The 27,345-nt window shown below is 44.5% G+C and overlaps 1 long non-coding RNA gene across 1 annotated transcript in view; it reads right to left on the bottom strand.

The window, feature by feature from the left end:
• Positions 1–5,203: 5,203 nt before the first annotated feature.
• The window catches only part of LOC308471184, a 40,125-nt gene continuing 17,983 nt past the window's right edge, over positions 5,204–27,345 (bottom strand). Inside the window, exons 3-4 of the long non-coding RNA XR_013982763.1 lie at positions 9,012–9,171; positions 5,204–6,534 (exon numbers count right to left, since the gene is read on the bottom strand). This is a non-coding gene — a long non-coding RNA (uncharacterized lncRNA). The remainder of the gene's footprint in view (positions 6,535–9,011; positions 9,172–27,345) is intronic.

Raw genomic sequence — 27,345 nt, 5'->3', positions numbered from 1 at the left:
TATGTGTTTCAGTTCGTGCATTGCTTTGGGAATTGCGAATTAGGTAGGTTCCCATTAAAATGGCAACACACACACACACACACACACACACACACACACCTCTGATGCTCTTCTTCTTCCCTCCCTCATTTAACAAAGGCCTGGAAAGTTTTATGGCCAATAATACTACCTGTAGTTATGCATATGAAGATAATGCCATCCAAATTGCAGGTGCCTGGGTGTGAGCCAGCTGCCTGTAGAGATGAGAAAATGATGTTCCTTTGTGAAGAATCCAGAGCAATTGGCTCGGGCCCTATCTCTGTACATTATTGATATGTTGCTCTCTGTCTCTTTTCCTCTGGCATGAGTTACAATGAGCAATAAAAAAGGGAAAATCGGTTCGCGGCACAGTTATCAATGCCAGTCAACCTGACTAATACAAGAACCTTGCCTATTAACGGACAGAGAGAGCGGTTTTCTTTGCTCCCCATTAGAACTGGCCTCAGAGCACAACAGCTGCCCAGAAGAAGTAAATCTCTTCTCCTACAAATGTGTAGAGGTGTGGTCTAGTGGTTAGACCAGGAGGGCAGGCCACAGATTGTTCTGGTTGCATTCCCAGTTTGAGAAGGCAAGCCTTGTGGGATGTTCTGAACAAGAGGGGTCCATTTCCAGCATTGTTCTTGGGCGGCGGGGGGGGGGGAGCAAAATCTAATTTAGAAAATAAATGTGTCTGTAATTCCTGGGTCTATTTTGTGGTGAGGCTTAGTTGCTTCACATTGTATGGTTTAACCTGTGAAACCCACACATATCTGATGACAGCACATATTTTAGCCCAGGGGTCAGCAAACTTTTTCAGCAGGGGGCCGGTCCACTGTCCCTCAGACCTTGTGGGGGGCCAGAGAACGAACACGGGGGTGGGAGAACGAATGCCACAAATAACCCAGACATGCGTTTTAAATAAAAGCACACATTCTACTCATGTAAAAACATGCTGATTCCTAAACCGTCCATGGGCTGGATTTAGAAGGTGATTGGGCCGGATCTGGCCCCTGGGCCTTAGTTTGCCTACCCGTGTTTTAAACCCTTCAAGCACCCTATTTTCAAAGGATGGTGCCGGATTTATAGATTCACATCCCATTTCTTATTTGATCCCAGAATTTCCCGCTTTTCCTTAAAACGTCCCTATTTTCATTGGATAAATGTTGGATTTATCCAATTTCATCGGATAAATGGAGTTATGCAACCCTCAGGTCAAGGAGATAAACAACTGTAAAACCTTTAGAAGACAACAGAAGGCCACTCTGTATAGGGAAGTTTTTTTAATGTCAATTTTTTTAAATGTTTTTTTAAATATATGTTGGAAGCAACCCAGAGTGACTGGGGCAACCCAGTCAGATGGGTGGGGTATAAATAAAATTTTGGCCTGCCAAGGGGCAGAACTTAGAGGATCAATGTGTGAGGCCAATGAGAGGGATGGGAATTTAACCAATCCCAGTTCAAAATACCATGTTGATTCAATAAATGGCCTGGCTGATACTGAATGGTCAAGTAAAAACATTAGATTGTTGGCAACCCTCCAGCTTCAGAAAAGGCCTGAGCTCTTGTTTGCTTATGTTCTGGGAAGTGGGAAGCCATTCAGAGCTCACCCCTATTGCACATGCAAATGAACCATTGCACACATCCAGCAACACAGGCCGAAGTTTCCTGTCACCTCAAAAATACAGCGGCCTGGTCCAGGCAAGTTAATGCTTCTCTGTGGAAATGTGTGGGGCCACCAGTGGGCTTACAACTGGCTGGATCACAGCGCAGAGGGGCCGGTTGTGGGATCTGGGGCCTGTACACACAGCCATTATTATTTGACTCCTCCTACCTCCATTTCACACATCATGGTAGCCAGATGTTATGGCCCAATCTTCTTCTTCTTCTTTGGCGATCACTCGTAGCTGAGTAACACTGTTTTCCATAAACACAGTTTTAAAAGTGAGTCCATAAGTGACTGTGGAGGCCAATTCTGGATCCACACATCCTTCCACAGTGGGGACATAGGTTTCCAGGCAGGAGTTGATCATGGTGTGGATTTGCCAAGCGTGCCTTCCTCTTAGCACATTTCTCCCTTTTGTCCTGAGTCTTCAAAACCCATGACACCTTTGGTAAAGGCTGTTCTCCAACTGGAGTGCTTGCAGGCCAGTGTTTCCCAGTTGTCAGTGTTTATACTACATTTTTTTAGATTTGCCTTGAGACAGTCTTTGTACCTCTTTTGTTGGCCACCAGCATTACGCTTTCCATTTTTAAGTTCGGATTAGAGTAGTTGCTTTGGAAGACGATAATCAGGCATCCAAACAACATGACCAGTCCAACGAAGTTAATGTTGAAGAATCATTGCTTTGACACTGGTGATCTTTGCTTCTTCCAGGACACTGGCATTAGTTCGCCTGTCTTCCCAAGTGATGTGTAAAAATTTTTGGAGATACTGTTGATGGAATCTTTCGAGGAGTTGGAGATCGTGTTTGTAAGTGGTCCACGTTTCACAAGCATACAGTAAGGTTGGTAGTACAATAGCTTTGTAGGCAAACATTTTGGTTTCCCTGCGAATGTCCCAGTCCTCAAACACTCTGCACTTCAGTTGGGAGAAAGCTGCACTCACAGAGCTCAGGTGAAGCTGGATTTCGGCATCAATGTCTACCCCAATATGGTAGCACTAGCCCAGATGAACAACTTGCAACCTCATCTTGAATCACATGGATTTTCTGCACTTGTCTGGTGCTTTTCAGTAAAACCTACCTACAATTTGTCCACATGCATGTGTGAACTAATTATCTCAGGTTCTATTCCCAGCTTGGGAGCTTCACCTTCCATTCCCAATTTTGGGAGATCTGTGATGTTAGGCGTCTAACTCCCCCGTCTTCTCTTTTCAGTTATTGAGGGGCAGAAGAGATGAGAGTGCTGTGTCTAATAGCAAGAACATCATCTTCTCTGCTTCCAAAGGGCATGGCCGTTTACCTAAACTCATACCTTTCACACCGAAGCTTTCATTGCTTTTTATTTTCTGCTCTATCCATTAATCTCAATAGGATTCTCCTTCCTCCCCCCTCCCCTCTCCCCCACTCTTTGACAAGCTGAACTGCAAAGGTCTCCACCTTTTTATAGCACAATAAAACACATACAATGAATAGGATTACTGTAGATTGGCCAGACATAAAGACTGAAGGAGGCCTGTTGCTTCTTGAGTTGAGGCTGCACAGTCTGATAGCAGCAGAATATTAGGTAGGGGAGCACAGACTTCTCCCCAAAGGACACTGCAGCAGGAACCAGAGCCATCGTCCTATTTTGCAGTACTCTGAAATGGATGCATTTCCAGCTTAGTAAGCTGGGTTTCCATGTGCATACACAACATTGGAGAATCAGAAATCTGCACATCTATACATGAGTTTATTTCCAGTTTGAATATCAGAATCCTGTAAGTCGGGTCCTCCATCATGGCACGTGTTGCGGTGAGATCACCAGAAACTGCCTCCCTGTTGTGGGGCGGGACCATTTGGATGGCCACAACGCTCCATTGGTTGCCCTTCTGTTGCTGGGGCAGAAATTTGGTCAGTTGGGTTGGCTGTTGGCTGCTGAGGGGCTACTTTAGCTGCTGCATGTCGCTGGAGAGTTTCACTTTCTTGCGACGTGCAGCAGATCACCCGTCCTCCTCTCCCTATATTTAGGGTTGTTCTTACGGCCTTGCTATGCCTGTCTAGGGGTTGTCTGTTTTGGAGCAGGGCCCCGGTAGCAATTTTGCCATTTGGCTGATTGGCTGGTGCCACTTGGTTTTTGACTACCGTGTAGCAAATCGTCACAACTTTGTAAGGTTGGCGGTTAGGCATTTGGTTCAATGTTTTGGGGAGGGGAAATGGTTGGCTGTGCCTGCCCCTCCATTGCTGCTGCTAGGGAATTCCATTAAAGGAATCCAGGGGCTCGCCTTGCTTTTGTCCGAACCCTGTCAAGGGGCTAGGGCCACGCCAGAGCCCCTGGGAGCATCTGGGGTGAGTTGTGAGATCGAAGGAGTTCTTGCTCCCATAGGATGCTTTCCCTTACTGACATATGGTGGTGCCCAGTATCAGTCCTGTTCCAGCCACCGTGCAGGTTCAGGTAGTCTGGAACCAATGCCTAAGCAACCACTCACATGCTGTAATCAATAAAGTTGTGCCCAAAATTTAATGCCAAAAACCTTAAACTAAAATCTGTGTCTATTGTGTCTTCATTTGGGGGTGGTTTTGGGGGTCTTCACACGCAATTTGGAAATCACATTTAAAATAATCATTGTAGCTGTGTTTCCAACCAGGAAGAATAGCTCAAAACAGAGCACCTAGGAATCACTCCCTGATAAGTTATCTGACGCCTAAGGTCATATAAATAAACCCTGTTGCTTCCAACACCACACAGTTCTTTTTAACTGTTACCTCTCTCGGAGTCAGGACTTTGGGTAGAATCAGAGTACAGAGACAAATAACTGAGAAGCGAAGAACCAAAGACAGTAGGATAATTTTTTCTACTTCCACACTTTGGGGGAGGTGTTGTCCAAGCAGCTTTTATAATAGTATGACACAATAAAATATAAAAACAACTCACTTTGTATATATTTAAAAGATTCAATGGGAACTATCAAACGGAGTTTCTAAATTCAGTAGCCAGAAAAAAACACATCTGTCCCAATCCACCCAGAGGCAACATGCACACATAACTTGGCTTCCTTTTGTAGAGGAATCATAGACTCATAGAATTGTAGAGTGGATTTTTTACTTTGAATTTCCAAGCAATGCTGATCACGAGGCTGCTAGTTATTCTAAAATAGTTTCCTAATTGATTAAGTTGTTTATGTATGTAACAACAGCAGCTAGGACCTTCATGCACAAAAATGGAAGGAAGAAGAAGTTCCCACCAAAGAAGATTGGAAAAAGTAAAGTGGACTATGTAGAATTGGCAAAGCTAACAGTAAAAAATAAGAAAACCTAATGATGACTGCTTTGTGGAAGAGTAGAAGCCTTTTTCAGATTATTTAAAGAAATACTATAGTATGATGAATTCTCAAGCAGGATTTGAACTATGAGCAACAGAAGGAATTAAGAGATTATTGTATTGTTGTTATGATATAAAAGAAGATAAGGTGCCGCACGGGGGAGAAATAATTTAAAAAAAAACACATGGAAAATGGGGTGGGAAGTTGAAAAAAGAAGAAAAAATGATCATGTATTGGAGTGTATGCATAACAATTTTTAAAATTTAATAAAATATAAATGAAAAAAGAAGTTTCCTAAAATGTGGCATTTAGAAGAATAGCTCTTCTTGGTCTTAAGATTATAAATTGTTTGTGTGAGCATTGGCTGCTTGGCTCTCCAGCCAGAAGACAGAAAACACCATACATTGCTACCATACATTCACAGCTCCTGTACTGTAGACCACAGTGTCACCCTGACAGGTCTTCTTTTCAAAGGCCATTTTAATAGCATACGCTAGTGCTTTACCTTTTATGTACATATTAATAAGGATGGATGGATAGATAGAGAAAATAAAGAAGAAGGCTTTAAATCTTTGCAAGACACATAGCTGGGGCACCTCATTCAAATGTTGTAACAACCGTATTCATTCCTTCATAATTTGTAATTACTTTTTTACAGTGCCAGCCGTAACTCTGTCGATCACGTTCATAATAACATACACAGTGGGCCTTTCCTCAGTGTGGGAATGGAAGGGGATAAAACCTGAAAACAAACAGTTTGTCTTCTGTGATATTAGAGTGTAGTTAAAGCATCTATTTAAACACCCCCAATATCCGTCTGGATAATGAGTCCTTCTAGGCACAGATGCACAGGCCTCACTCGGTCGCTTGCTGGCTCACAGGAGGTTGGATATTGTTAGAATCTTTCAGTGCAGTTTTGTGCTCCCAGCACTGAACAGGGATGGAGAGGGAGAGTAGGAATGGCTTGACCAAAGGAAAAGCCATTTAGGTGGTCACAACTTTTATTGTGTACAGTCTACACAGAGTTTAGCACTGCACAGGGCAGGCAGGCGAGGGAGGCAACGTTCTCGGCGTGAGGACAACCTTCTCCTCCAGACACATTTTGCGGGGCTCACATGCCAGTGGCGGGCACAACTGAGAGCTCCTGTTCTTGTGTCTCCACCCTCTACATCTCCCTTGGAGAAGGCAACCAGAGAAGCATCTTGGGTGATGAATACAGGGCCTGCATTGGTTCACGTGGGGTGAGGCAGCAGTTGGGGTCCTGAGCTTCACAAGGCTTTAAGAGGTCACTACCAGCACTTTGAAATGGGCCCAGAAAGTAATTGACAGCCAATGCAGTCATGCCAGAATTGGCATGTCTGGGGCAGTCAACAGGCTGATTGCTGAATTCTGCAACAGGGTGGGCGGGGGTAAGATGTCAAGGACAATGCTGAAGTCCAGGACTAAATTTACAACCCAGAAATGGGTGAGAATGGAGAGCTTCTTTCACTGGTGCACTCCAAGACCACATCTCCTGGAGATGAAACAGCCAGTCAGTTATCACCAGCAGGAGCAGCCTGTCCAAGAAGAAGAAGAAGAAGAAGAAGAAGAAGAAGAAGAAGAAGAAGAAGAAGAAGAAGAATTTATTATTTATACCCCGCCCATCTGGCTGGGTTTCCCCAGCCACTCTGGGCAGCTACCAACAAAATATTAAAAACACGATAAAACATCAATCATTAAAAACTTCCCTAAACAGTGCTGCCTTCAGATGTCTTCTAAAACTCAGATAGTTGTTTATTTCCTTGACGTCTGATGGGAGGGTGTTCCACAGGGAGGGCGCCACTACTGAGAAGTCCCTCTGCCTGGTTCCCTGTAACCTCACTTCTCGCAATGAGGGAACTGCCAGAAAGCCCTCGGAGCTGGACCTCAGTGTCCAGGCAGAATGATGGGGGTGGAGACGCTCCTTCAGGTATACTGGGCTGAGGCCATTTAGAGCTTTAAAGGTCAGCACCAACACTTTGAATTGTGTCTGGAAACATACTGGGAGCCAATATAGGTCTTTCAGGACCGGTGTTATGTGGTCTTGGTGGCTGCTCCCAGTCACCTGAGGCAAAACAGTGCAGTGCTGCTGCCCCCTTGCTGCCTCACCACCACAGCCTTGCTTCTCAGGGTTGTGTGGCTGCTGCTGTGGCTTCTGGGTTTCAGGGACAGACCCCCATGGGAAAAGTGGTTGCAGAACTCAGAAAACTGAGTTCTGCAGCTATTTCTCTTTGTGAGGAGTGGGAGGTACCCGTGGCAGCACCGAGAAGGGAAGGGACATGGCAGCAGCGGCAGCAGCAAGTTCTCCCACAGAGCCCTGCAAGATCATGCGAGGACTCTGCAAAATCTCGTGAGCTCCCACCAGAACCTGCTTCTTCTTGTTGTTGCTGCTGCTGCTTCCCCGGTGGCAGAAGTGGGATGCCACCCCACTGGGATTCTTCCACCTTCTGTCTGCCTTATGGGCGGGCTGGTCCCGAGCTCCAGGAAAACAACCTCACCTGTGCACAGACAACCACCCATCTGCAGTATAAAACAGGATAATCTCATCCTCATGCATTAAGCACACGTGGGGTGAGGCAATAAGTAAGAGAGGGTCCTGTGATGGCTTGGGACTCGGGCTCAGACTCGGAACCAGAGGAGACTCAGTCTGCACTGGATCCTTTGCCTCAGGCATCATCTGAACCAAGTCTGGGGCCTGATCCTGAAGAGTCCCAGTCTGAACAGGTTCCTCTGCAACAAACACCAGCTGGGCCAAGTCAGGGGCCCGAGCCTGCCCTGGCTCCAGATGCGGGGATTACCTTGTTGCCTGCAGTTGGGCCATCACTTACAGCTGCTCCACTACTGGTTTGGTCAGGGGAGGCTGAGGCGGCCTCTGGGTCTAGTAACCCACCAAGTCTCCCGTGCTGCAGAGACTGAGGTTTGAGAGAAGGAGAGACCTGAGTACTCGCAGGAGGAGTGCTCGCCTTCGGGCAAAACAGGGAGGTGAGTCACCGGGGGATCAGTTCCGGCCATTACCACGATAAAGTTAAAAGGCTGTCGGACCCCGGCCCAGGTTGCGGGAGCAACATTTCTGTATGCTAGATCCTGCCTGAGATCCTGTAGCTGTCCTTGCCTGGTTTCCTGCCTTGTGTCCTGCCTTGGCCCTGTCAGACTGTCTCCCAGCGGAACCTTCGGGTTCTGGACCAGACCTGGACCGTGTTTCACGGGTTACCCCCGGGCCCAGCACAGGTCCTTTGTTTGGTGTACCCAAAGTCTGAGATGGGCTGATTTCTAGGGGCAAAACAATAAAAGGGAGGGTCCATGTGTTTTGTAAACTGCTTAGCAAGATTTGGAAAGTGAGGTAGACACGTTTTCTGAGACACCAGACTGTTCAGAGCGATTGAAACAAAGTGATTATGAAGAGTTCTAAAAAGATCTTTCCAAACTGAGTGAACAAGCAATAAAATGGCAAATGCAATTCGATGTGAAGAAGTGCAGGGCTGTAAATTGCAAACACATGAACTTGCATGGTTGTGCACTGATCTTACATTGTCATTCTAAAGGTATGAGGCTGCACTCCTTGACATACGGCATAAATACGAACTTGGAAGAAACTCAATGGGATCTGAAGGTTAAAGACTTTTTGCAGTCCAAATCTCAAGGAAGGGAGCTGGGCAGCAGAGAAAGATGGCTACCCTCACCTCCTTGAGATTGTGAGATCTGGGGGGCTCACAGTGACTATTAAAAAGTAACTTTTTTAAAGTCTGAAAAGGTTTTATAATGTTCTGTTCTCTTGGCCTAGACAAATGGAAGGCAGTTTTGTCTCTCTTGGCTGCAAACTGGAAGGTCAGAGATGAAATATTATGGGGTGTTTTTTGTGTTGTTGTTTTTTCATTTTTACTCTTTGGGAGACATGTCAAAAGGGCGGAGGAGAACAGGGAGGGCATCGCCCCTTAGAGGGATAAGCCAAAGAACATAATTCCTTGTAAAATGAGTATTTTTGCAAGGCTTCTCGGTCAATGATGTTGGAACGCACCTTTGTTTTTCCACACAGGGGATGGAATCACACCACAGAAAGCAAGTCAGATTCACTTAGCCCCCAGCCCCGCTACTGCAGGACTGAGTGCTTAGATCAGCTGGGTGAAACAAGGAATGCTCTGGATGTGAGGAGAGTTTTCATCAGGCAGCATCTGGAGCTGTTAAGAAGAGAAGAAGAAGAGTTTGGATTTGATATCCCTCTTTATCACCACCCGAAGGAGTCTCAAAGCGGCTAACATTCTCCTTTCCCTTCCTCCCCCACAACAAACACTCTGTGAGGTGAGTGAGGCTGAGAGACTTCAGAGAAGTGTGACTGGCCCAAGGTCACCCAGCAGCTGCATGTGGAGGAGCGGAGACGCGAACCCGGTTCACCAGATTACAAGTCTACTGCTCTTAACCACTACACCACACTCTGCCTCAATATCATGAGCACAATCTTCATGGCACACAGTAAAAAAAGACACCTGAAGGGACCCCTGCAAAGGAAAGAACAGGCAGGAATCTGTTAGGAACAAGAACATAATAACAAGAACATAAGAAAAGCCCATCCCTTCTAGCATCCTGCTTACCAAAGAGGCCAGCCCAGATGCTTCCAGGAAACCAACAAGCAGAGGAGGAGGACAATAGCTTCCTCTTTCTTCTGCTCCCCAATACAGTGTCTGCACCTTGCAGAATGCAGAATTTTGGACTGGGTGCAAAATTCAGCACCCCAGCATATTTATCAAATTTGGCCTATTGAAACTTAACACATCCCATTCCCCACCCCCCCAAAAGTATAGAAATGCATATATACATATGACACCCAAAGCAACACACCAATGATAACATCCATAAAATGTCATAAAATCATCATATAAAACAATCAACACTTTAAACAGAAGTCATAAAGTCAACAGTCTCCCTAGCCCAGCAACTACATAAATTAAAAGCATCTGTGCAGCAAGTGGCTCCATCGTCAGCGAATGCTTTCCTAAACAAAAACAACGGAAAAGACTCTCCCTGGTGAACGCGGAAGAAAAATTGATTAAATGGCAACGTTATAAGATGAACGCACCCATGATCATTTAAAAGGTACCCTCTAAGGGGTAAGAGAAAGTATTCCACAGTGGCTCCAGTTCTAAGTCAACATTTCCATTGAAACCTTGGATGAAGAAGTGGTGAATATGAAGGTGCTCAGTGTAATCAAAATATTTGTCTATGGGCATACATTGCCCTCTCTTGCCCCGTGACTATGTAATCACTAGGCCACATAATCTCATTTACTGTGTGGTCCCCAATTGGCTGGATCTACCCACATGACTGATTCACAAAAAAACTACCCCCTCTCTCAACTGACATTTGTTGCCATCACTGACATAATCCTGTAGTCGGATATTGTTGGCTATATGAGCATCATGTCTTCATCTCAATCACTCTGTGATCCCTAATTGGTCACAAAGATGGTCCCAATATCTGGTCCAGAAGGAAGAAGGAAGAATCAGAAAGCTGCAGAGGGGTCAGCAAACTTTTTCAGCAGGGGGCTGGTCCACTGTCCCTCAGACCTTGTGGGGGGGTGGACTATATTTCTTGGGGGGAAATGAACGAATTCCTATGCCCCACAAATAACCCAGAGATGCATTTTCAATAAAAGCACACATTCTACTCATGTAAAAACACCAGGCAGGCCCCACAAATAACCCAGAGATGCATTTTCAATAAAAGGACACATTCTACTCATGTAAAAATATGCTGATTCCCAGACTGTCCATGGGCCGGATTTAGAAGGTGATTGGGCCGGATCCGGCCCCCGGGCCTTAGTTTGCCTACCCATGTGCTAAGGCATCAACTGATAAGGGAAATAGAACTAAAAACAGATTTATATATATGACATTTTTCACAATTGAGGGGCTTTCCAGGATATATTTCTTATTCTCCATCACCCAGAAAAATCAAGAGCTCCAGCATAAGAATCGAAATAGAAGAATATTTACTGCAGCCTTAGAAGATACTCAAACTTTTGAATGGCTTTAAAAGGCTGTTGGAAGCATGCACTCACACCAGTTTGTGCATAGAAAACTACATTGAGGAAAACAGAGGAAATTTTTTTGTCTGTTCCTTAAGGACCCCCAAGAAACACTATGGGGTTGGATACAATAGTGTGGCTTGGGTGGGGGAATCAAATAGCACAAAAGTCATCTGAAATTCTCAGAGTAGAACAACTGGGCAGTAGAGCGAGTTGCCTGTCGAAGCAGTGAGATATCCTCAGAGGGCTTTTTAGAAGAGGCTGCTAAACCAACTTTTGTTGTTACAAGGCAGTTCAGGCCTGACAGAGGATGTTTAACTTGATGACCCTCAGAGCCCCACCCAGCTCTAAGCTTCTATATTTGTGGCTGGTCTGAGACACCAGGTCTTTACACGCCCATCCCACAGTAGCCGCTAAGTCTGTTGATGTCAGAATGGAAAATTCCATCAGATGAGATCATCTCAACGGGTGCCGCCTCTGGTCCTTAATATGACCCTCATAATTAGTAGACCGAGGTGGATACCTCACAAGCAGCACTGGGTAGAAAAGCTTGGGAGAAGGGATGCATTTTCTGGAGGCCCCAAACAATCGCTCTGTGTTTCTTCTCTGCCTGCATTGCCACACCAAGAGAAGCCCGTGCAAGTGGCTAAGGCAACTGAGCCTCTCTCTCTCTCTCTCTCTTGCCCACTCTCCACCCCTCCTTCAGGAGAATCCTGTGTGTTCACTACTGACAAGATCCTGCTATTGATAGCCCTCATATTTATTTGTTAGTGTGTCTCCCACCCCACTTTTCTATTCAGGCTACCAGAATCCTCCATGGCTGATCAACAAAGTGAGAAGTACTTGTTCTTAGGCCTATTTCCGAACTCAGGTTCCAACAAAATCTTAAAATACAATAGTCTATTAAACATTAAAAGCTTCCCTAAGCAGGGCTGCCTTCTGATGTCTTCTAAAAGTCTGGTAGTTGTTTTTTCCTTTGACATCTGGTGGGAGGGTGTTCCACAGGGCAGGTGCCACCACCGAGAAGGCTCTCTGCCTGGTTCCCTGTAACTTGGCTTCTTGCAGCGAGGGAACCGCCAGAAGGCCTTCAGAGCTGGACTTCAGTGTCCGAGCAGAACAATGTGTGTGGAGACGCTCCTTCAGGTATTCTAGGGCATGAATGTTCAACCCAGATGTACGAAGAGGGCTGATGTGTGCGGACATTGGGTGAGTGGCGATGGGCACATGAATGTGATTAGCAACTAGAGTCACAACAGTTTTTATGCCTTTAACATCCTTTCTGAGTTAAAGGAGATGGCTGACAAGCAGAGCTGATTGCTCTTGTTTTACCTGTGGCAGGAGTGTGTTGTTTTTGCGGGTCAGAATAACCTCCAATTTTTGGGGGGTGGTGTTCATGAATGTTAAATCAGCCACCTCCAAACTGCTGTCCTCCAGATGTTGTTGGACTACAACTCCCAACAACCTCAACCAGTGTGCCCAATCGTCATGGATAATGGGAGTTGTAGTCCAACACCATCTGGGGAGGCAGGTAAGAGAGGGCACCAGCTTAGTTTATACAGCATTTAGCACATATTGGTGAGGCCATCCAGCCATGAAGCTCACCAGGTGAGCTTAAGGCAGTCACTCTTTCTCATTTCTAACCTACTTCAGAGTTGCTGAGATGTAACACTGCTTGTGCCTTAAGGGCTGTTGTAAAGATTATTGACATAATGGATGTGAACGCTTGAAATGCCCTATCTAAATGCTAAGTATTATTAAATATTAAAGATCGAGTATTCCTGGTGCTATTGCAGAAGCCAATACGTGACTGTGGGAAGTTACAGTGTTTTGATAATCACATCAAGCTGTTCAGCTATGGACTAATAAATAATCTGATATTTGGGCGCCACACCCATGTTGCTTGACGTTTGCTCAGAACTCTTCAACCTATTACTCGTCGTCAGGACTTTGGGCAGATCAGCGGCTCGCCATCCAGGGCTAACATAGCACATTAAGCTACTCTGATGTTTAAGTATCCATGTGGTATGTCTGGAAGGGGGAGGTTGTATGGATATACCCATACATTATCCTGGGAAAATGTCCCAGTAGTTTGCACTCAGGAAAGATCTAGGGGACACTTTGGGATGTGACCCAGGATTCCACCAAATTATGTGGGTTACAGATCAGTAAATGGTTGGGCAGCATGTGCTTGGCAGATTAGTGGTGCTGAACCTATAAACCACACTTTTCTTTTCTTTTCTTTTTAAAAAAGATAACATCACAAATATTGGGAATTATCTCTGAATGCTAAGAATGAGCACAACGAAATTCAGCAAATTTCTAAACAAATGATTTGCCCTGTTGTCACTCCCTTCCTGGACTGTACTATGGGGACAAATGGTAGATTGCATGACTGAAAGCTCCCCTGTGACTAAGTATTCATTCACACACACTTGGAAAAGGAGAATGTCAGGGAGAAAACTAGACAAAAAAATCCCTTCTCTTCTATACAGTGGCACCTTGGGTTACAGATGCTTCAGGTTACAGACACTTCAGGTTATAGACTCCGCTAACCCAGAAATAGTACCTCTGGTTAAGAACTTTGCTTCAGGATGAGAACACAAATTGTGCTCCGGTGGTGCGGCAGCAGCAGGAGGCCCCATTAGCTAAAGTGGTGCTTCAGGTTGAGAACAGTTTCAGGTTAAGAACGGACCTCTGGAACGAATTAAGTACTTAACCCGAGGTACCACTGTACCTAGTTCTCTATGTACAACCCCATACACATTATATCAGGAGCATTCAGCCATCCCTAGCATCTATTCTGCAGTGGTACAGTCCATGAGCTGTTTTGCCTAGGGAACCCAGTAAAAAAACATTAGGGGTTATATCCAAATGCTACTGCTACACAGAGCAGAACGACTGAAATCCAGGAACCTTTAGTTGTGCTTATTAATTCAAATGAGTCTATCTTTTCCATTGCATCTCTTCCTAACAATTGTTTAATCTCGTTTCTCTCTGAGGAATCGTTGAAATCACTGCTTCTTGGCATCTTCCAGGGAAAAGAATGACCCAATCCTTAAAAACAAAACACCCTCCTTATAACGACAAATAAGTAGCACATCCTATTGTATTTTACCATTTCTGATACAGACAGGCACCTTTTCCCTTTGTGACATTTCCCTATACTAAAAGACATTTCATTGTTATTCTAAATAATCAGATTATAAAAGTGATTTTTCTGGCGCAACCAGACAAAAACAAGACAACTGTTAAATCCTCTCATCTTCTAGCAACGGTTACACCATCAGTTTGGGAACAGGCTTGTTTCTCGTAGAGATGCGTTGCCAAACCCCCAGTCTAAATCGAGCCGTGTTAAGTAAGGTGAATTCCCATCCAGACCCTTTCAACTGCTACTTATAACGGCGGCTGCTTTTAATAGAGCTGGGCTGTCGCCTGCATTGGGATAGGGTGGGGTGAATGTTTGCACCCTCTTGGAAAGGGGTGGATTTAGCAGCCTTCAGAAGTGTGCAACTTGTCTGAAGGGATCCACATGTTCGTAATACAATGCAGATGTTCCACAGCTGGTTTCCCGCCTGTTGTTGCTTCTCTTCTTCCCCCTCCACCCGCCCAGCCACTTTTTATTTCATTTTCTCTCTCCCTCACGTCCTTGAAACGATCTTTCAAATACGACAAAAAAAAAACTTCCAAGATTCTACACCAGAGCAATATCCAGCTTTTATAGTTCTCTTGTCTCATCCGCTGCCCAAGCCTGCATGTTCTCCCGACAAGGAAGATGCAATTTCCATGCATCGCCAGCTGAAACTGTGGAAGGAAACATGTGCAGCAACAGTTGCCCCAGGCAGATGGCCCAGGGGACAATGGAAAGGCAAGGGGTTCGAGCCAGAGGCTTTGGACTCCCGGACCAATTCCCAGCTTTGCAACACACACCTCTCCATTCTCTCAGGTGGAACCCCTCATCTGCACAGCAGCAGTAAGAAATCCCAAAACAGAAAGGATAAATGGTCTACATTTGAGAGATGGGATACATTCTGTGTGGGGCAGAGGAAACCAACATGGTGCCCTCCAGATATTACAGACTACAGTTCCCATCATTGTCCACTGCCCATGCTGGCTCAGGCTGATGGGAATTTGAGTCCAAAAACATCTGGAGTGAATCACATTGGCTACCCTAGGCATAGGACTTGGGCTGAATTATCTCAGAATTTTCCAGTGTAGATCAAAAGCCTGTTCTTCCCCTGTTCTTTGGAGCCTTTAAAGCATCCTTGGATCTCTCTAGGAACACCACACTTCTCTGAGCTGAATGGCTCTTCCCACATCTATTCATCATGTCATATTCAAGGTTGTGTATATTCTAGGCAATACGTTTCAAAGCCGGGAAACAGCCATACACCATTAAATCTTTCAATGCATCAGGGGACAAGGCAGTCACAGATTCCATTGCCTGTTGCTTCCCAGTTGCTACACACACACACAAACATAGCTCCCCCAACTTGATGTATGGCACACCTGAAGACCCCATCAGTTATTGCAGGCTGCAGAGGAGGGTAAATGACAGGGCTGGGGAGGGGAGGGACAGGAGAGGCCATGGGCACTTTACCTCTTACGGCATTGGAAAATTCAGAGAAGGGGAAGCAAATATGGCACCCTCCAGATTCTGTGGATTGCAGTTCTCATCAGCCCCAGCTGTCATGGCCAAGGATCAGGGATCATGGGAACTGTAGTCTACAACATCTGGAGGGCACTACATTGACCACCCCTGATGCAGAGGGTGCATGAATGTTCTCCAGTTTTAAATCTGGCAGTCTTAACCAGGCGAGAACCTGGTTAGTTTATTTCTATTCAATAGCTACAGAACGCAACATCATGAAAATTCAATTTTTCATGGCACATATCTTTGGGTCAGAAAGTTCTGCTCTGTTCTGGGTTTTTGTTGCTAACAGAAATCCAGTATAAAGTACTGGCTCTTTCCTTTAAAGGTAAAAGTAAAGGGACCCCTGACCATTAAGTCCAGTCGTGGCCGACTCTGGGGTTGCGGTGCTCATCTCGCTTTATTGGCCGAGGGAGCCGGCATACAGCTTCCGGGTCATGTGGCCAGCATGACTAAGCTGCTTCTGGTGAACCAGAGCAGCACACAGAAATGCTGTTTACCTTCCCGCCAGAGCGGTACCTATTTATCTACTTGCACTTTGACGTGCTTTTGAACTGCTAGGTGGACAGGAGCTGGGACCGAGAGCTCACCCCATCGCGGGGATTCGAACTGCCAACCTTCTGATTGGCAAGCCCTAGGCTCAGTGGTTTAGACCACAGCACCACCCTTGTCTTTCCTTTAGATCATAGCATTAATTCTCCTCCTCCTCCTCTTCCTGCCAGTGCCAGTGCCAATTTCATTTCAGTCTTTTTTCTTTTTTTTGTATCTCCTATGAACAGATCTGCTCTATCTGAAGTGCATTTTTACTCCCCCAACTGCCACCCCCAAAAGTATTTCAGAATGGATCCCCTCCATTTTAACTTTTTAGGCTAGGGATGGGGAAGCTATGGCCCTCCACATAGGTCTTGACACCCCTAATCGTTGGCCATGCTGGTTGGGATTGATGGAATTTGTGTCCAACAATATCTGGAGAACCACAGTTTCCCCATCCTTACAATAATGATGTCCATTGCTTTGCCTTCTGTGGGCTCAGTCCTCTTCACTTTACCCAATTGCTTATCCACAACTTTTGGTTCCCTCTTGCAAATCTTCCTAGGTTCATAAACCTTATTTCCTTTAATCCCAAATCCTGCAGATCAAAAGGTCTTACATTTTATTGTTATTAAAAAAAAAACAACCTGCAAAACTAATCAGGGTTATAGCAATTCAAACTGTGTGAAACAAGCTCATTTGTTCAGATATGCATATATATATATTTATCAGGCAGGGGTTCTCTTCCAGGGGAAGAATGTTTTGCTTTTGCTTCATGTGGAATGGTAGAATTACAGAGCACCCAGCAGGAAAAGTGACCTCGGTTGAGAGCTTGAGGAAAAAGCAACTCCCCATTAGTGACCAGACCTATTGGGTTTATGACATATGGCTGGGAAGCTCTGGTTCTCTCCAGCAGATGTCAGAACTGCACAGGCTCCTAGCAGCTGCCATCTCATTCCACGATTAGCAAGGAGACATGGGATGTCCCCCCACCCACCCTCACCCCTCTGGCACAGATCTTTGCGAGAAGTTTTAGCATGGCTGACAGTCTTCTTTCCACCCTGGTGATCTCCGCAAGGAGCTTCACATTTATAGTGAGTGGCCTTGCCCTCGAGGAGGCCGTATATAACTCTTTTTTTGTATGTATGTATTTATGGCTGATTATTTGTGTAGACTGGCTCTGTGTATTGAAGGGGAAACGATATTGCGGTACTTTCACATGCTGGTGAAAATTGCATCTGGTTGCTTGTTATGAGTTTGCATGTTTATAATGCTACTTGGTGTTATTCTAAGTAGTCCCTTTCTGCTCATAAACGTGCGGTTGGATGAGCCTTGAGAAAAGAAAACCCTCGGCGGTGTATATTTTTGCGATTTCCCCTACAGGTCCGGTGTCAAGAGAGCAGATTTCTTGTTTTCCCATCCATGGAGGCAATTGATGGCAGACGCCTTCGCCCTCTTTTTTTTGCAGGCACATTGTGTGTTAGCTCTGGCTGTCCTCCGCCAAACCTCTCTCTGCTTTGCATATGGGGCGGGGAGGGAAAGGTCTGGAGACACTGAGATGATAAAGTGAGCTGTCAATTTTTGCATTTTATTTTAAATGAGAGACAAGAAAGACTTTGCTGCTCCTCTAGGCTGAGCTCATGCCACATGCATGAGCATGGCTCAAAGGAAGAAGGGGAGGAAACTGGATCAGAGCAGTAAGAAGATATATTGCAGAAAGCAATATAAAGGGTCCTAGTTGTTGCTCAGTTTCAGTCCCAGTTAAGAACAGCCTGCTGGATCAGGCCAAAGACCGATCTCATCCAACATCCTGTGGCTAAACAGATGCCTATGGGAAGCCCACAAGCAAGGCTAGAGGCACCCAAAGCACATTTCATTCTAGATATTTTTTTAAGGTGAACATTTATTGAATGCATACTCATAATCATAAAGGACATTATTTTTTCCCCATCAAACTATAACTTGACTTTCCAGCTCTGTGGCTTCTGTGGTTTGACTGCCCAAATGTGAGAGATTTCTATATACCTACCACATCTCTGGAAGTGAGAGCTGGACCATAAAGAAGGCTGATTGCTGAAAAATTGATGCTTTTGAATTATGGTGTTAGAGGAGACTCTTGAGGGTCCCATGGACTGCAAGAAGATCAAACCTCTCCATTCTGAAGGAAATCAGCCCTGAGTGCTCACTGGAAGGACAGATCCTGAAGCTGAGGCTCCCATGCTTTGACCACCTCATGAGAAGAAAAGACTCCCTGGGATGTTGGGAAAGATGGCGGGCACAAAGAGAAGGGGACGACAGAGGACGAGATGGTTGGACAGTGTTCTCGAAGCTACCAGCATGAGTTTGACTAAACTGTGGGAGGCAGTGGAAGACAGGAGTGCCTGGCATGCTCTGGTCCATGGGGTCACGAAGAGCCGGACACGACTAAACGATTAAAGAACAACACCACATCTAAATTTTGTGGGTTATGGTGGGAAGGGTTGAGCGTTGATGGCTGTAAACTTTTTTTTCTAAAGGTCACAACTGTGGACAACCGTGATTCGTCCTCAGGAGGATCCTGGCAGCTGAGGGGGCTGGGCTGCCACTCCATAAAACGAAACCACACACACCCTCTGCACATGCCTATGAGCAGGACCTGAGTGCAATAGCACACTCCCCATTGGGTTTTTAAAAAAATATTTGTGTATTAATTTTTTTCAATTAATTACCAACGAAAAGGTAGTAACATAAACTTGCACTTAAGCTGAAACATAACACAGGCATTTCTTTTGTGGGTGGCAACATGGAAAAATACAAAAGCAGGTATCGTTGGAGAGGTGACCGTTGCCATGAAAGGTAAGTTCAGGTATGTGATTCCCAGCAAATGGTATTCAGAGACATACTCCCTCTGACAGTGGAGGAACAACATTGCCGTCATGGATAGTAGCTGATCCTCCATGAAGTTTATGTCAAGTTGGGTGACCGTGAAGACAAGGCAAGATGGCTGAGGACAGATAAACAAGAGTCTCTTCATTGGCAATGGATAAATCTGCCCAGGAAGGTTTTAAGACTCTGGCTTATGACTTATGTTTCTTGCTGGTCTAGGTCACAGTCTGAATCCCCATCTGATATCCCTTTGCAGGGATGTTGCTGGACTCCAGCTCCCACCATCCTTGGCCATTGACTATGCTTGCTGGAGCTGATGGGAGATGGAGTGCAACCACTTGTGGAGGGTCACAGATTCCCCGTCCTTGGCTTATGGCCTGATTCCTGGTTCAGGGTGCACTGCAGGTTCAAGGATGCTCAGCTGACCTAACATCTCTTGAAGCTTTCAGACAAGTGCTCTTTCCACTCTGTTGCCTTGCCTCAGCTGCCACAGGGCTAGGGATTGGGGAAGAAATTCCATTCTGTTCACATTTAAAAGAAAACGTACCTACATTGCACAATACACTTAGCGAAACACACCCATTCTTTGAAACTGGCACTTCTCCAAATTTTGCAACGCAGTTCTCCAGCCACGTAAGCTGTACAAAAATTAGGGTATATTAGGGCAAAGTGTCATAATTAGTGAAAATGGGCATATATCATAATTAGTGAAAATGGCACACAAAATATATTATATTAATGAGAGACAAATGTTTTGCAAATTTGTGCACATTAAACAGAAACATGGCTGATCTACTGCAAATCACCCAGAAATATCTCACTAGCTACTTTTCTCCTTCCCCTGATCTAGAAAGGTCACCCCTTTTTTCAACACAGGAGTTAAGTTCCCTTGACACAGGAAAGCTAATAGAAATCATGTGTTAAAACATTACTGTAATACACAGAGTTCCTAGGCTGATTTGTGTTTGAGAGCAAGCAGAGCTGAGTCACACCCACACCATACATTTAAAAGATATTAAATGCATATTTAAAACACACAGCTCCCCCCCCCCAAGAATTATGGGAACTGTAGTCTCCTCTCACTGAGCTACAATTCTAGCATCCTTGGTTCTAGCATCCTACAGTTCCCAAGTTTCTTGTGGGGAAGCTTTGTGTTTTAAATGCATGGTGTGGAGAGGACCTTGATGACAAGTAACTGGTACTATAGAGATGTAGAAGAGAAGAAGAAGAGCTTGGATTTGATATCCCGCCTTTCACTCCCTTTAAGGAGTCTCAAAGTGGCTAACATTCTCCTTTCCCTTCCTCCCCCACAACAAACACTCTGTGAGGTGAGTGGGGTTGAAAGACTTCAGAGAAGTGTGACTGGCCCAAGGTCACCCAGCAGCTGCATGTGGAGGAGCGGAGACGCGAACCCGGTTCCCCAGATTACGAGACTACCGCTCTTAACCACTACACCACACTGGCTCTCAGAGTGTAGGACAGGACATTGAAGTGGATGGGGCTTCTGTGTGTCTTTCTAACACAAGCACACACCAATCTCAATGGGTGTTGGACAGCTCCATCTCATCTCTGTTGTCATCCCACCCTGCTATTGACAGACAGATGTCACACCGCTGAGAAGGAGAAGAGGAAGTCGTGGTAACGCCTGCAATGTGGATGGAGGAAGTGGAAGCAGTATTGCAACTGGAGAGGAGGTTGGGGCAGCAACGAAGGGACGACGGTGGCCACCAAGCCTGCTCAGGTTCAAATTCTCACTCACCCATGAAGTCCACTGGGTGACCCTGAGTCATTCATTATTTCTCGGCCTAAGATACTTCACAGGGGTGTTGTGGAGATAAAACGGGGAGTTGCTATGTATGCTATCTTGAGTTCCTTGGTGGGATAAAGGTAAAGGTAAAGAGACCCCTGACCATTAGGTCTAGTCATGACTGACTCTGGGGTTGCGGCGCTCATCTCGCTTTATTGGCCGAGGAAGCCGGCGTACAGCTTCCGGGTCATGTGGCCAGCATGACTAAGCCACTTCTGGCGAACCAGAGCAGCGCACGGAAACGCCGTTTACCTTCCCGCCGGAGCAGTACCTATTTATCTACTTGCACTTTGACATGCTTTCGAACTGCTAGGTTGGCAGGAGCAGAGACCGAACAACGGGAGCTCACCCCGTCACAGGGATTCGAACCGTCGACCTTCTGATTGGCAAGTCCTGGGCTCAGTGGTTTAACCCACAGTGCCACCCGCGTCCCTCCTTAGTTGGATAGAAATGCACTATACAGTGGTACCTCGGAAGTCAAACGGAATCCGTTCCGGAAGTCCGTTCGACTTCCAAAATGTTCGGAAACCAAGGAGCGGCTTCCAATTGGCAGCAGGAAGCTCCTGCAGTCAATTGGAAGCCACGGAAGCCATGTCAGATATTTGGGTTCCAAAGAACATTTGCAAACCGGAACAGTCACTTCTGGGTTTGCAGTATTCGGGAGCCAAAACGTTTGACTCGCAAGGCGTTCGGGATCCAAGATACGCCTGTATAATGTATGAGTTTGTGCATGCAGAATATATTTTCAGCATGCACAGGAATTCTGTTGTTGTTGTTTAGTCGTGTCCAACTCTTCGTGACACCATGGACCAGAGCACGCCAGACACTTCTGTCTTCCACTGCCTCCCGCAGTTTAGTCAAACTCATGCTGGTAGCTTCAAGAACACTGTCCAACCATCTCGTCCTCTGTTGTCCCCTTCTCCTTGTGCCCTCCGTCTTTCCCAACATCAGGGTCTTTTCCAGGGACTCTTCTCTGCTCATGAGGTGGCCAAAGTTTTAGAGCCTCAGCTTCAGGATCTGTCCTTCCAGTGAGCACTCAGGGCTGATTTCCTTCAGAATGGAGAGGTTTGTTCTTCTTGCAGTCCATGGGACTCTCAAGAGTCTCCTCCAGCACCATAATTCAAAAGCATCAATTCTTCGGCGATCAGCCTTCTTTATGGTCCAGCTCTCACTTCCATACATCACTAATGAGAAAACCATAGCTTTAACTATACGGACCTTTGTTGGCAAGGTGATGTCTCTGCTTTTTAAGATGCTGTCTAGGTTTGTCACTCCTTTTCTCCCAAGAAGCAGGCATCTTTTAATTTCGTGCCTACTGTCACCATCTGCAGTGATCATGGAGTCCAAAAAAGTAAAATTTCTGACTTCCGGGGGCGGCGCGAACGGCAATGGCGGTCCTCTTCTGAACGGGAGAGGAGGCTCCGAAGGCAACGGGTCGTCCGCTACGGCGAAGCGGAGACCCACTTTGGAAAACCCCAGGCGGCAAGAGCCTGGGGTCTTGAGGCTCGGTGGGCGCCTAGAGCGACCCTCCAAGTGCAGAAGGAACCCCGTAAGGGGCTCCGGAGCACGGAGGGGGGTTGCGGCGCTGTGAGCTGTTTCACAGCCTGAGGAGCGAAGCCGCGCTGCTACTGTCGGTGAGCGCTGATCCCTTTTCCTGCTAAATTACGGATCCGGACGAAAAAGCAACTAACTTGTGAGTAAAAGACTGAATCACTTGAATTTGAGACTTTAAAAGGGAAACTTAAATTGGCTTGAACTTGGCTGAGAGCGGAGAGACGTGGAAGCAGGAAGTCCGTCTTCCGCAGCCATTGAACTTGAAAAAAAAGCAATCAGCTGGAGGAGTGGAGGCTGAAAGAAAGAGACTCTAAGTTTTACAGATCCAAGCATCTATTGAACTTGCATCTTAAAGTAAAGACTTTAAGTTAAAGATTTGGGATTTTTACTTGCACTTGACTTTCCTCCTTTTATTGGATTACAAATTAGAAGGTGAAACCCAGAGTCAGGAGCTGCCTGAGTACTAAGGGAGCTGTCAGCACTGCAGATTTGGATACTGTATATTGGAACTTGAAACAATTTGAGGGTATTGAGACCTTTTAAATTTGAAACATTCTTTTTGGAGATAAATAAGCACTGTCTGCAACAAAGTGACCATTTATAAACTCTGCTAAACATTTGTATTTGAAGGTTCTTGGACATTAAATTAGACTCTGAAAGACAGATTAAGCTCCCTCTAGAGGATTGGATTATAACAGTGATTTTACATGCACTTTTTACTTTCGATTCCCTTGCTGTATGCTTGCTCTGGGCCTTTCCATTCCCATGGGAACAACTCAGTGTGACCTTGACTGACAGATAACGTTGGAATGAGTGGCACAAGAAAAAGAGGGAGAGCTAAACAAACAACTCTAACAACTCTAACCTCAGCCTCACAGACACGCAGATCATCTGTGCCTACTTTGCCCTCAGAAGTGGAGGGAGAGGGCGAAGCAGAGCAGTTACAACTGGAAGATATGGCCTCAGGAGCATCTGTTTCTGTACTAGACAAAATTTTTGAAAAATTGGAAGCTTTGGACAAGAAAGCAGATGCGCAATCAGCAAAGATTGATAAAAACACAGAATGTCTAAATAAATTAACCACACAAGTGGTACAGAATGCACAAGCAATTGGACAGTTAACGGAGGCCTCAGCAGAAAATCGGAAATTGACTGAGGACACCAGACAAAGATTTGAAAATTTAGAGCAAGAGGTAAGACCACTCACTAAACAAGTCGGGGAACACCAGATTTATCTCTCGATGATAGAACTGCGAAACCGTGAGAACAACTTAAGGATTAGATCACTACAAGAGGCAGAAGAAGGACATCTAACTGAGTTTTTGACCAAAGAATTCTCCAAGTTCTGGAACCTGGAAGAAAAGGACTTTAAAATTGTGTCAGCTTTCAGACTTGGAAGATTTATAAAGAAGGAGAGGCCCAGAGACTGTTTGATAACATTGAGATCAAAGGAGGAAAGGGATAAGATTTTGGGACTACACTTTGTAAAATCACTGGAGGTGTTGGATAGAAGAATTGAAATTTATAAAGATATCCCAAGACTACTGCTTGATCTTAGAGCCGCCTATTCTGAACTTGTTAAACTACTAAGGAGCAACGCAATTCCATTCAGGTGGGAATTTCCCCAAGGAATATCTTTTACCTTTAGAGGGAGAAAGGTCAAAGTGAGAACACTGGAAGAGAGAGATAAATTCTTGTCTACACACGGAGAAGACCTTCAAAAAGGAATTGAACTACCTTCTGGGCCTGAGGCAACGCCAGTACCAACATCAGCATCTGTGGAACCTGAAGACCCTGAGAAGATACCACCCCTTGAAAAATAACCAGATAGTTCAGGATGTCTCTGCAACTGTTGAGCTGGAATATTAATGGTTGTAACATTCCGGAAAAAAGGAAGAAAATATTTCATATATTAAAAAAAGAACAATTGGACATTATTTGTTTACAAGAAACACATGTGACGAGGCTCCACAGAAAAGTGTTAATAAATAAAAGATTGGGCCAGGAATTTGTATCGTCCGACAAAGTTAAGAAGAGAGGTGTGGTGATATATGCAAAAGAGAGCCTGTCACCTAAATTCCTATTTAAAGATGAACATGGAAGAATTTTGGCTATTGAGATACAACATCAAGGTGAGAAACTGCTGATATTAGGAATCTATGCACCTAATGAAGGGAAATCGGAATTTTACAAGAAGTTGCAGGAGACAATGCTGGAATACCTAGATTATAACAACATCATAATGATGGGAGATATGAATGGGGTCGTATCAACTAACATGGACAAGTCACAAAGTCAAAATGTTACAAAAGACGGCAGACTACCTAAAACCTTTTTTGAAATGACTGACAATATGGATTTGATTGACATTTGGAGGACAAAGAACCCGCTAGGAAGAGAGGGAACATTCTTTTCTGAAGCCCAACTGACCTGGACAAGAATCGACCAAATATGGATTTCCAGAGGCCTGGCACCTAAGGTCAGAAAAGTGGAAATCTGCCCAAAGACCTGCTCCGACCATAATGCAGTAAAGATGGATATGACATTATTACCAACTGGATCCTTTAGATGGAAGATGAATGACAATTTGTTTAGAGATCAGGAAATTACCAAGAAGGCCCAAAAAGTTCTGAAGGACTATTTTGAGATAAATATGAATAACATGGTGGAAAAAAGAATAATCTGGGACGCAAGTAAAGCTGTAATGAGGGGATTCTTGATACAACAGAATGCAGTAAAGAAAAGAACACAAAATGAGAAAAAAGATAAGATCTTGGATAAAATAAAAGAATTAGAGAAGAAATTAAGAGTGAATCCGAAGTCACAGCCAACTCTGAGAGAAATTAAACTTTATCAAACACAATATTCCAAATTGATAAATCAGGAAATTGAATGGAAGGTTAAATTAATGAAACAAAAAACGTTTGAGTCGGCGAATAAATGTGGAAAACTGCTAGCTTGGCAGTTGAAGAGAAGACAAAGATTAAATACTGTTACAAATTTAGAGGTTGATGGAAAAAACATCCAGAATCCAGTGGATATTAGAAAGTGTTTCCAGAGATACTTCAAAAAATTATATACCCAAGGGCCGCAAGATGATGTTGAGATTAAACAATTTTTGGTAAAAAACGGACTATCTAAATTGTCACAAGAAAATAGGACAATCCTGAATTCTAAAATAACACGACAAGAGATTGAACAAGCTATCCAGAACATGCAACTTGGCAAATCTCCAGGACCAGATGGGCTGACCTCCAAGTACTATAAGACATTAAAAGACTATTTGATACAACCTTTGATGGAGGTCAGCAATGAAATTATGGAGGGGAAGAGGGCACCGGAGTCGTGGAAAGAAGCGTTTATCACATTAATACCAAAGTCGGAAGCTGAAAAGACACAACTTAAGAACTACCGTCCCATCTCTCTTTTAAATGTGGATTACAAAATATTTGCAGACATTCTGGCAATTAGATTTAAAAAAGTTTTAAATGAAGTAATTCATAAGGACCAGGCCGGCTTTCTCCCAGGAAGACATCTGTTTGCTAACACAAGGAACATTATTGATATCTTGGAACTTTTGCAAACAGACATAAATACAAAAGCAGTCCTAATTTTTATAGACGCGGAGAAGGCCTTTGACAATATCTCCTGGAAATTTATGATGGGAAATTTAAAAGAGATGGGAGTGGGACGGGGTTTTGAGAATGGGATTGGGGCGATATACTCAGAACAGAAAGCTAAACTGATAGTTAATAATGTGGTTACAGAAGAGTTTAAAATTGAAAAAGGGACACGACAAGGTTGCCCTATTTCCCCTTTGTTATTTATTTCGGTTCTGGAGGTGCTATTAAACATGATTAGAGAGGATCGGTTGGTGGAAGGAATTCAGGTCGGTCAGAAACAATATAAATTAAAAGCTTTTGCAGATGACCTGGTTTTGACCCTGCAGAAGCCAGAGCCCAGTACGAAAAGAGTATTACAACTGATTAATGATTTTGGTCGGGTGGCTGGATTTAAATTAAATAAACAGAAAACTAAGGTTTTGGGGAAAAATTTGACGGATACAGAGTCAGAACGGTTTCAGAATGAGATGGAACTTAACGTGGTTAAAAAAGTAAAATACCTAGGGGTAAACATAACAGCAAAAAATCTAAGTCTATTTAAGGACAATTATGAAAAATGCTGGACAGAAATTAAGAGAGACCTAGATAGTTGGTCAAAATTGAAACTTTCTTTGTTAGGCCGAATTGCTGCTATCAAGATGAATGTATTGCCAAGGATGTTGTTTTTATTTCAAACACTTCAGGTCTTGGACAAAACGGGGTGCTTTCAGAAGTGGCAGAGAGACATTTCTAAGTTTGTCTGGCAGGGCAAAAAGCCCAGAATTAAGTTTAAGATATTAACTGATGCAAAACAAAGAGGGGGCTTTGCCCTGCCAGACTTAAAGTTGTATTATGAAGCCGCAGCGTTCTGCTGGCTAAAAGACTGGCTACTTCTTGAGGACACTGATGTGTTGGATCTGGAAGGGTTTAACAATGCTTTTGGATGGCATGCATATTTATGGTATGACAAGGTTAAAGCAAATAAGGCCTTTAAGAACCATATTGTCAGAAAATCATTGTTTAATGTCTGGACAAAATATAAAGACTTGCTGGAAAATAAAACACCAAGGTGGCTTTCACCTTTGGAAGCCAAGGCCCGAAAAAGACCCAATATGGAGGCTAAATGGCCAAAATATTGGGAAATACTAGAAAAGGATGGAGACAATTGGAAATTGCAGAGTTTGGAGAAAATGAAAGACAAAGTGCGAGATTGGTTACATTACGCTCAGATTAAAGAAGTTTTTAAAAATGATAAGAAACTAGGGTTCCAGGTGGAGAAATCGAAATTAGAAACAGAATTGTTAGAACCAAAGATTAAGGTAC

The sequence above is a fragment of the Podarcis pityusensis genome, assembly GCF_964106645.2.
Source record: "Podarcis pityusensis genome assembly, chromosome: 2".
NCBI classification, from domain to species: Eukaryota; Metazoa; Chordata; class Lepidosauria; order Squamata; family Lacertidae; genus Podarcis; species Podarcis pityusensis.
Note: the sequence above shows the minus strand (reverse complement) of the source record. Positions and strands in the feature narration are given on the sequence as shown.